General features: G+C 34.8%; 1 non-coding gene across 1 annotated transcript; it reads right to left on the bottom strand.

Annotated features, from left to right (window-relative positions):
* Positions 1-608: 608 nt before the first annotated feature.
* LOC113440035 (U6 spliceosomal RNA) lies at positions 609-710 on the bottom strand. Its single transcript, XR_003374659.1, has one exon. It is a non-coding gene; the product is annotated as a U6 spliceosomal RNA (small nuclear RNA).
* Positions 711-9,272: the final 8,562 nt, after the last annotated feature.

Consider the following 9,272-nt stretch of genomic DNA (forward strand, 5'->3'; position numbering starts at 1 on the left):
TCTGATGCACATTGTCTGTAACTAAACCTGTTCCATCAGCTGAAATGAAGAGAAAAGCAGGTGAGCAATTAAAAGTGGGAAACACTTGTTTTTGTTTCACAACCAGTCTGGTGATGCTACTTTTTGTTTTATTTTGATTGTGTAATGGATTTCTCAGATACTGTAACATTGCTAAGATTTACTTAGTATTTTCTGAGAAAATTTCCGTTATCAAACTCAAACTTTAGTCTGCAAACATACTGAAGAGTTGGAGTAACGTTTAGTAACAAGCTGAATTTATACATATTTCTGTTTTTGAAAACATTTAAGCCATTGGATTCTAAATGCAAAAAATTCTCCTAGCCACTGTATATAGATATCACATTGTTAACCATCTTCCAAACACCAGTTAATAGCAAGATAGGCACAATGCTGTTTTGTTTCCATATGAGAGCTGCCATAAGTTCTCTTACCAACTGAAACTTGTTCAAGCTGAGCTGAGAACTTGGTGACATGACCTTATAAGTTTTTTGTGCATTACTGACATGGTTTTTTTTATTGCTTCTTCCAGCTGGGCAAGTACAGTCAAGCAAAATGGCCTGCTGCCTGCCAACTTCAATTCAACTACGAAAAAAATACTATATATATTTGTGTGTCATCCTTTTGCAGAGGCCATGCTAATTTTCTCTGTATGGTTCCAATTTTAGGATACGTGCTGCTGAACCAAGCACAAAAGAAAATACTATAAAATGGCAAAATTATGGGTCATATTCACAGGGATTTCTTCCTCCATGTTGTTGTAGCTTTTTATAATTCTACAAAGGGAAGTAATAAAGGCTAAATATTGTACTACTAGTTTGCACTTTCTGTCTAACATTCAATTTTTAGCTATAGGTGTCAGTTTCCAGCCACAATGACCAAAAAAAATGATAAAGCATGGACGTTGACAATACAGACTACATCTCTGGTAGTTTCTCTTGTGACATTGCATGCCTGTACTTAAGATATGAAGTTTGCATTGTGGTGTCATGTTACATATTTGTTATTTGCCTTCCTTTACACTCTTTAATGGACATATCTGTTTCTAACAAGGCCAGCTTCATAATTTCCCTCAAAAATTCTACAACTGTAGAATTTTTAGAAGAAGCATTATTTTTAGCACCATTGGAAATAAAGGTCCACAACTAAAATAATTTCAAAGTACAGTATTGCAATTCAGAATAAAATAAAATACAACTTCTAAAAAAATCTCCAAAATAATAGATGGATAGATGGGAATAAATGTATATTAAATATGATATAAATGTACTTGATAAGAAGAAAGTAGATTTTATGAATTGGTGATGTAAGATTCAGAGGGAATGACTCAAATCAAGGTTTCAATTTAAGAGCAGACTAATGTTATTTGAGATATTTTAAAATTTAGGATTTCACTTAAAGAAAAGGTCATTCATTAATCATAGTGGGAAAACATCAAAATGTCTAAAGCAGTTTCATTTAGGGCAAAATTGCATAAAATCTGAAAGGATGATAGATCCTTTGAAGGATATTAACTATATAATGTTTTAGCTGGATTCTTCAAGAATTTCACCACAATAATTTTCAAATTATTGCTCCTGAATCTTTTGTAAACACACAGATTACATAGATGGAGAAGGGATATCAGGGACAACAAGGACCCTAAATACTGCTGAACCAGTGATGAAAATGTCCTACCCCAACTTAAAAATAAAAACAGTTTAAAAAGTATTCTCCTACTTCTTCATTCACTTTCTAGGCTTCTCATGATACTGAACATAACCATTGATTTGTTCTTGTAGGACAGTATATTTTACTACTTTTAAACCTAAACTTTCTGAGATAATAAGGGAATAAACATGGCCAATTAACAAACCTGACCATCCTGAGAAGAACTTCTACACCATTGGAAAAAAATCATGCTATCAAATTTGGCATACCTATGCTAATTAATGGACTTGCAATGGAAGCAGAAGCAGGTTGACACAATGAAATTCAATGCCACAGAGATCGGTAAACTATAAAACACAAGGTTGGCAGAGGAAAAAGTAACATGCATCCCTGTGTTTAAAAAAATAGTAAGTGTTTCGTCCAGCCACTATAATATTATCCTGACACTCACTCACTCACTCATTATTTATTTATTTTATTTTATTTATTTGTCAAGCAAGTATTAGATAACAGGTATAAGCATGGTTATGAATATATGAAATGGATACGAATAAAAAAGAAACAATAGGACAGGGACGGTAGGCACATTGGTGCACTTATACACGCCCCCTACAGATCTCTTAGGAAAGGGGTGAGGTCAATAGTAGACAGTCTAAGGTTAAAGTTTTGGGGGTTTGGGGAAGAAACCACAGAGTCAGGTAGAGTATTCCAGGCATTGACCATTCTGTTGCTAAAGTCGTATTTCTTGCAATCAAGTTTGGTGCAGTTTACCTTGAGTTTGTATCTATTCTGTGCTCTAGTATTGTTGTGGTTGAAGCTGAAGTATTCATTGCAGTAGATAATTTTATGTACTATACTTAGATTGGACCAAAGGCAGCATAGTTCTAGGTTGTCTAGGTTTAAAATTTCAAGTCTGGTGGCATAAGGTATTTTGCTATGAGTAGAGGAGAAGGAGGAGAAGTGGAGAACTCTTCTTGTGAAATATTTCTGGACTTTCTCAACTGTGTTAATATCAGATACGTAATGTGGGTTCCAGACTGATGAGCTGTATTCAAGTACTGGTCTAGCAAATATTTTGCATGCCCTAGTTAGTAGTATGATATTACCGGAGAAAAAGCTATGCAGGATTAGGTTAACAACTCTTAATGCCTTTTTGGCTATGTAGTTACAGTGGGCTCTAGCACTTAGATCATTAGAGATGAGTACTCCAAGGTCCTTGACATAGTTGGGGTCCTCAACAAGGTCTTGATTATTCAGCTTGCATTTTATTTTCTGATTTTTTTTCCAATATGTAACACAGAACATTTATTTGTTGAGATTTGAAGTTGCCATTTGTTTGACCATTCTGACACATAGTTGAGGTCTTTTTGAAGGGTAGCAGTATTGTCAGTGTGGTGTTGAATAGTTTTACATCTTTAGCAAACAGAATGCAGTTGCTCTTAATATGATCACAGAGGTCATTTATGTAAAGTATAAAGAGAGATGGTCCTAGAACGCTGCCTTGGGGGATACCACTGTTGACAGGTACAGAATTTGATAGAGTGTTCCCTATTTTGACCATTTGTTGTCTGTATGACAGGAATGCATCTATCCAGTTATGCAGGTGTCTGGAGATACCATAAGATTTTAGTTTTAGGAGTAATTTGTTGTGTACTACTGAATCAAAGGCTTTATAGAAGTCTATGAAAATAGTGTCAATCGCTTTGCCTTGATCAAGTTGTGTAGTCCATATGTTTTTGCAGTGTAGGAGTTGCAGATTACAGGATAATTTTTTTCTGAAATCAAATTGTTTGTTAGAGGGTAGGTTGTTTGTCTCTAAGTAGAGGATAATGGATTGGTTAATAATTGATTCTATGACTTTACAGGTGATGCAACATAAAGAGATTGGTCTGTAATTTTCAATTAGGCTGGGCTCTCCCTTTTTGAAGATGGGGATGACCGTGGCTAGTGACCATAGGTCTGGCAAGGAGCTGGTCCTGAAAGATTTTTCAAAGATTATGCTTATATATTGCTCCAATCACACAAAATTTATCCCAAGGTATGTATTGGTTAGATGCAACAAATCTGTAATAGACATCTAAGTCTATATAGAGAAAACTGGAGGTCTCTGTTTTCTTCTCTCAGGAGTTCCCTGAATTTTCATACCTCCTGCCTTGGGCTAGTGTCTCAGTAGTTTCTACTGCTACCACCTATCTCCCAGGAGACATGTGGTTCTTGGGCTTGGAGTGTGATATAGAACTCTCACACTTTGTGGTCCCTTTCTGGAAATTAAAAAGTCAAAAAATAAGAAGAATTATTATCTGTATATATAATGCAATGTGGTCTATGCTATGTAAGGTTATATAGCATAAACCATATTGGCTAGAAATTTTAGCCTTTTCACTTCTCCTTGTTTTAAACTATACATTTAAAATACCATCTTTCAATGTTAAATGAGATAAATTTCAGAGGAGTTTATTCATAGGAAAACATCTGGTATCTTACTTAACAAAAGAAAACTGCAAAATTAAAAACAATGCACTGAGCACATCTCCAGATCATGCTGGTCTATACAAATAGCCACTGACTGCCCTAGGTTTTCCATAAGAAGGAGTTGGAATAGAGTTCCACATTAATATTATAGATTAAACAAATTTTCTAGAGAGAAAAAATATTTTCTGGAAGGCATTTTGTAGCTTTTATTTAGAAATATATATACAGCAAGCAGGAATCAGATGTCAGGAATCATACCTGGAACAAATTTATTCCTAAGTATTTTATCTATTTCCACACAATTATCCATTTTCTGAAGTTCTTCTCCCTTACCTGGGCTTTCTCTAACTTTTTGGAAATCCAATGTTAATCAGAATCTATGAATGGCTATATTAACCTAATACTTTTCCCAGTTTCAGTACATAGTCTTCAGTGAATATTCCTACAATTTGTTCTTTACTTTAAAATGATCAAAATGACCATTTCTACTCCTTATGGCAGAGTATTTGATCCTATAAGAGACCCAAAACATATAACTATTTCTTGTGAGTATCTCTACTAGCATTCTGGCATAAGAAGCTGGTAGACAGGGTATATTCACAAAAAGTACACATCTGACTTAAACCCATGTTCAGATTGCAAATAGCTGAATTGAACTTCAAGTTGTGTAATAATATTCTGTTACCAGAAGAAACATCAAAGTTAAGGCTTATAGCTGGTCAAAGAAGTTGGAAACTGAGGAAATAAATTAAAACTAAGGAACGGTTCGGTCTGCCACCCTAAAAGATCATGTATAAGAGGAGAATGTAATAACATTATACAATCTACCCAATGATTCAAGTCAATGTTACAAATCAGCATATGCAACATCAGCATTCTACACATATGAAAGTGAAGTTATATTATTTACTGAAATGGCAAAAAAGCCATTTATTCTGCAAAGTATTTTAAAAGCTGTGGAAAGAAGCCACTTGATTGGAAATGAGTCTACATCATGATTTATGAATCTTTGTTGATTAAAGGTTCAATTGAAGCTTCCATATTTTGAATCACTCCTTACACAACCCTAATGTGTTATAGAATGTTTGAGGGGCAGAATGTGGATTGAATAGTCAGAACAGCATAGTGGTATTCCCATTATTTTATTGGAATTAATATCTATTGACTCATCGAGGGATCCCTAGTGCATGAACTTAGCTTTCAAGAACATCTATCACCCATCATTTTGGCATTTCCTTACAGACAAATAAAAGAAATGTGCAGGCTTCTAGCTAATTTCATGGACTACTCAACCTAATTTTCATTTTTGTTCTTGTTGTTGAAGACATCATCCTTTTTAAGCACTGCCTGTTTCTTCTCTGTAGTGTGCTGCTTGGGAGACAGAAAAGAGCATGTCAGAAAAAATGGGGTGGAGGTATTGGAAGGGAAAGTGTTCCCATTCTAGAAGGAGGAAGAGAAGGTGTACTTCAAAGAAATCATCCACTTATTATTCTGCTCACAATTTTAGCAGAGAATTTTGAAAGAACATTAGGGCAATCTTTATTCAAGAATATTTGTTAAGGTCACCTATCTCAATGCATTTTCAACTGTGAATGAAACTTCTTTGGCAGAAGGCCTGTAAACTACATTCTGTGTGTGACTCTGTCTCTTGCATTTTGCCTCTGATCATGTTTCACTACATCTTCATGATGATTTATGGAGGGGGAAACAGGGGGTACAGTTCGCTTGAGGAAATTGCTTTTCTCCTTAAGGATTAAAGAATGAAGAAAACAATTAGAAAAGCAGAAGCCATCTTTCAGAAAGTAAAAATGCACCAAAATTGTTAACACTTGAATGATGTGAATTCTGGTAAATGCCAGCCTACAATATGGTAAAAATGAATCAATCCGTTCAGCTTAGTTCAGCGTCTGCAATAGCCATCTGGCGGAAAAGCAACCAAATGGATCCCTACATATTCATCTTCATTTTCACAAATACTCAGGAGAATGTCAATCTTGGGCAAAATAAAATTAAATCACCATAATTTTTAAGACCTCTTTTTCTTTCATCTTCTCTGAAGACATGCATATCTATGCAAAAAAAAAAGGAAGAGAAAAAAACAGAAAATGTGGGTGGGTGATTCCTCTACTGAAGAAGTCTTTCATCATTTCAAAACAAAAAATTGATTTTACACATGGTAGAATATTACTCCTTTTACACTCTCCCACAGTCGTTTAAAAATAAACATAGTTGCATGAATCTGGTATTTTATAAGCTGAGCAACTTTGAAAGACCCAATCTGCATTATCTTTCTCAAACTTGGAATTATAGCCTTCTATCAATTAAAACTGATGATGATAGAGTGACCTGAAAATAACGACCATAATTGAATACGTCACTGATTTATTGCAACTTCTCAGCTTTTCATATACTATATATTCAGTCATTCATTTGTTCAAATCATTCATTTGTTCAAATCATTCATTCAATTCAGATATCAAATATTTTGATCTGAATTATCAATTCAGTTTGAATTTCTGGATTTTCAGAATTATCCAGTATATTCTGGAAAGTCAATCCTATTAATAAGAAATTATCTTTCTGCATATTGATCCCTTGAAAAAATGTTTTAGCAGATAATAAAGCAGCTTATTTGTAAGCACTTTTAAGATAATACTGATGAGTCAATATGTTTTTTTTCCAAAAATAGATCACGTGAGGTAAATCTTCTCCCCTCCTTTGACAGGATAACTTTTTTAGTAACAAGGCAAATATTTTGAAGATAATTTACCTGATTTCAATTTTTACTAAGATTTCATATTAGTCTCATTAGCAAACTGTAAAGTATGGTTTGGATAGTTGAATCTATAACTGACTTTCTTATCATACTCAAAGAGTTAATATTAACACCTATACATCAAATCATAGAGCAGTAATCATTGGAGGGATCTGTTTGGGAGCCAGTATTATTATATATTTTGAGGGTAAAACTGATGGACTGTTTATCAAATCTATAGATGACAAAAACTGGAAGTCTGGACAATACCTAGGATATTGAAAGAAAATTGCAATCTAATCTTGACAGGATGGGAAATGGCTGTAAGAGGAAAAAGAGGACTTTTAATAAGAAAAATGGTAAGGTTCTAAACATAGTGAGAAAAACTATATAGGCACATTCAAGATGGAGAATTCATGGCCACTGTTGTCATTGACAACAAATTTAATGTGAGTCTACAACATGACAAGTTGCTGAAAGGGTGTCTGGGCTGTATATCAAAGAAATGTGAATTTATTATTTGTCTCCACCCTCCACTAAAACACATTGGAAATACTATGAGCATTCTGGAACACCACATTTCCAAAAATATTGACAATTTTTGCAGATTTTAAAAGGGCTAATTAAAGATGATGTGTGGACTTAAGGATATAATCCATGAAGATAACTAAAAGAACTTGAGATGTTCAGTCTGGAGAAAAATTGAGAGGATACTTATGATACTTATGAAGACAATTAACCAGTGGAATTAACCAGAGGAAAAGTTGCCTTCAGATGTGGGTGCTTCATCACTGGAGTTTTTTAAGAAGAGACTGGATAGTCACTTGTCTGAAATGATATATGATCTTCTATTTGAGCAGGAAGCTGGACTAGAAGATCACAAAGGTCCCTTCCAGCTCTATTCTGATTCTGATATGTGCTTAGATACTATATAAAGGGAAGCTATGTAGAAGATACTTAAAATTGTTTTCCACAGCTATGAAAACAAAGTCTAGTTATTGCATGTAAAAATTGCAGCTATCTAAATATTATTTACATATAAAGAAACACTTCCTGATAGTAAGATTCTTAAGAAGTTGTATCAGTCTTCTTATAAAAATTATGGCTTCTCCATCTCTGGCAGTTTTAAGAAGACACTGGACAGCCCAAACTTCCGGTTTGAAGGGCTTCGGCGACAGACAGAAATCTGCGATCGTGCGCGGTAAGCTGGAGCGCCCTGAGCCGGCTGGTTTTGGGGCTAAGCCACCCTGTAGAGGTGGTGAAGAGGGGGGAGACCACCAGCAGGGTTGAGGAGAGCTGCATCTCTCTTCCTCAGCTGGCCATTACTCCCTTTCCCGAAGGCGGTTGCAGTGGTGGTCAGAAATGGCCACCTCAAAGAAGAACTCGACCAGAAAAGAATGTGCAGGAGGAAGATAAGAAGTGAAAGTTTTGGCTGACTGGGTTAAATTGCAAAAGCAACAACTAAGGTACCCTGGAATTTAAACTTACAAAAAATAACATCGCTCCCAAAGAAGAGTCTGAATCAGCGAAGGAAAGTGAAAAGGGAAAGGTTTGGCTTTTTTTTTATTCTCCCTCCTTCCCTATACTGACAACTAAGAGACTTAAATAAGAAATTGGAAAAATGCACTTTGACATCAATAGGCAATTAAGCTGAAAATAAAACAAAATGTCAAAGGGATAATAAAGATTTCTGGACACTAAAAAAATTTTCATAAGCAGGAAAGGAGAGAAAAAGAATAAGGGCAAGATCTGGAAGAGGGAGGAGACTGCCTGGAATTAAAAAGAATCTACAGTAAAACTTCAACAAGACTTCTAAAAGATACATTTTAACTGAAACTTTGCAACTAAATAGTAACCCCAGGAAGAGAAAGTGAAAAAAAGAGCAAAAACGAAACAGCTTGTGTGTATTTGGATTATTTGGTGATCTTTGGATTCTTGGTTATTATATTTGAATGACTAAAATCAATCAGGTGGTTGTTTAAAAATTTATACAATGGCACCACTTCTAGATGAATTGAAAATGGAACTTAAAAAGTACAAAGAAGATGCACAAGAAGGGAAGGGTTCTTTTGGCTTCATTTTTCAATTCTTAGAAATGGAGATTTGGAACTATGAGAAACAACAAGAAACGACTGCAAAACAAGAAGACTGGGACAAAGAAGAAGCCATCTTTAATGAACAAGGAATTTTATGTGGGGAAGAAAAAGGAAAGGGGGGAAAGAGAATGGAGAATTTAAGACTTAAAAAAACAACCAAAGAAAAAAAAATAATTCAAAAAATAAGCATAATACTGGAAAGCAACAGAAGAGGGGAATACAGAAGAGAGAAATAGAGGTAGAGAGACAAGGGGGTAAGAACTACCTTATTTACAAAATGG

Source organism: Pseudonaja textilis, chromosome 3, assembly GCF_049901715.1.
Source record: "Pseudonaja textilis isolate UNSWEBS1 chromosome 3, rPseTex1.2, whole genome shotgun sequence".
In the NCBI taxonomy this organism is placed as follows: Eukaryota; Metazoa; Chordata; class Lepidosauria; order Squamata; family Elapidae; genus Pseudonaja; species Pseudonaja textilis.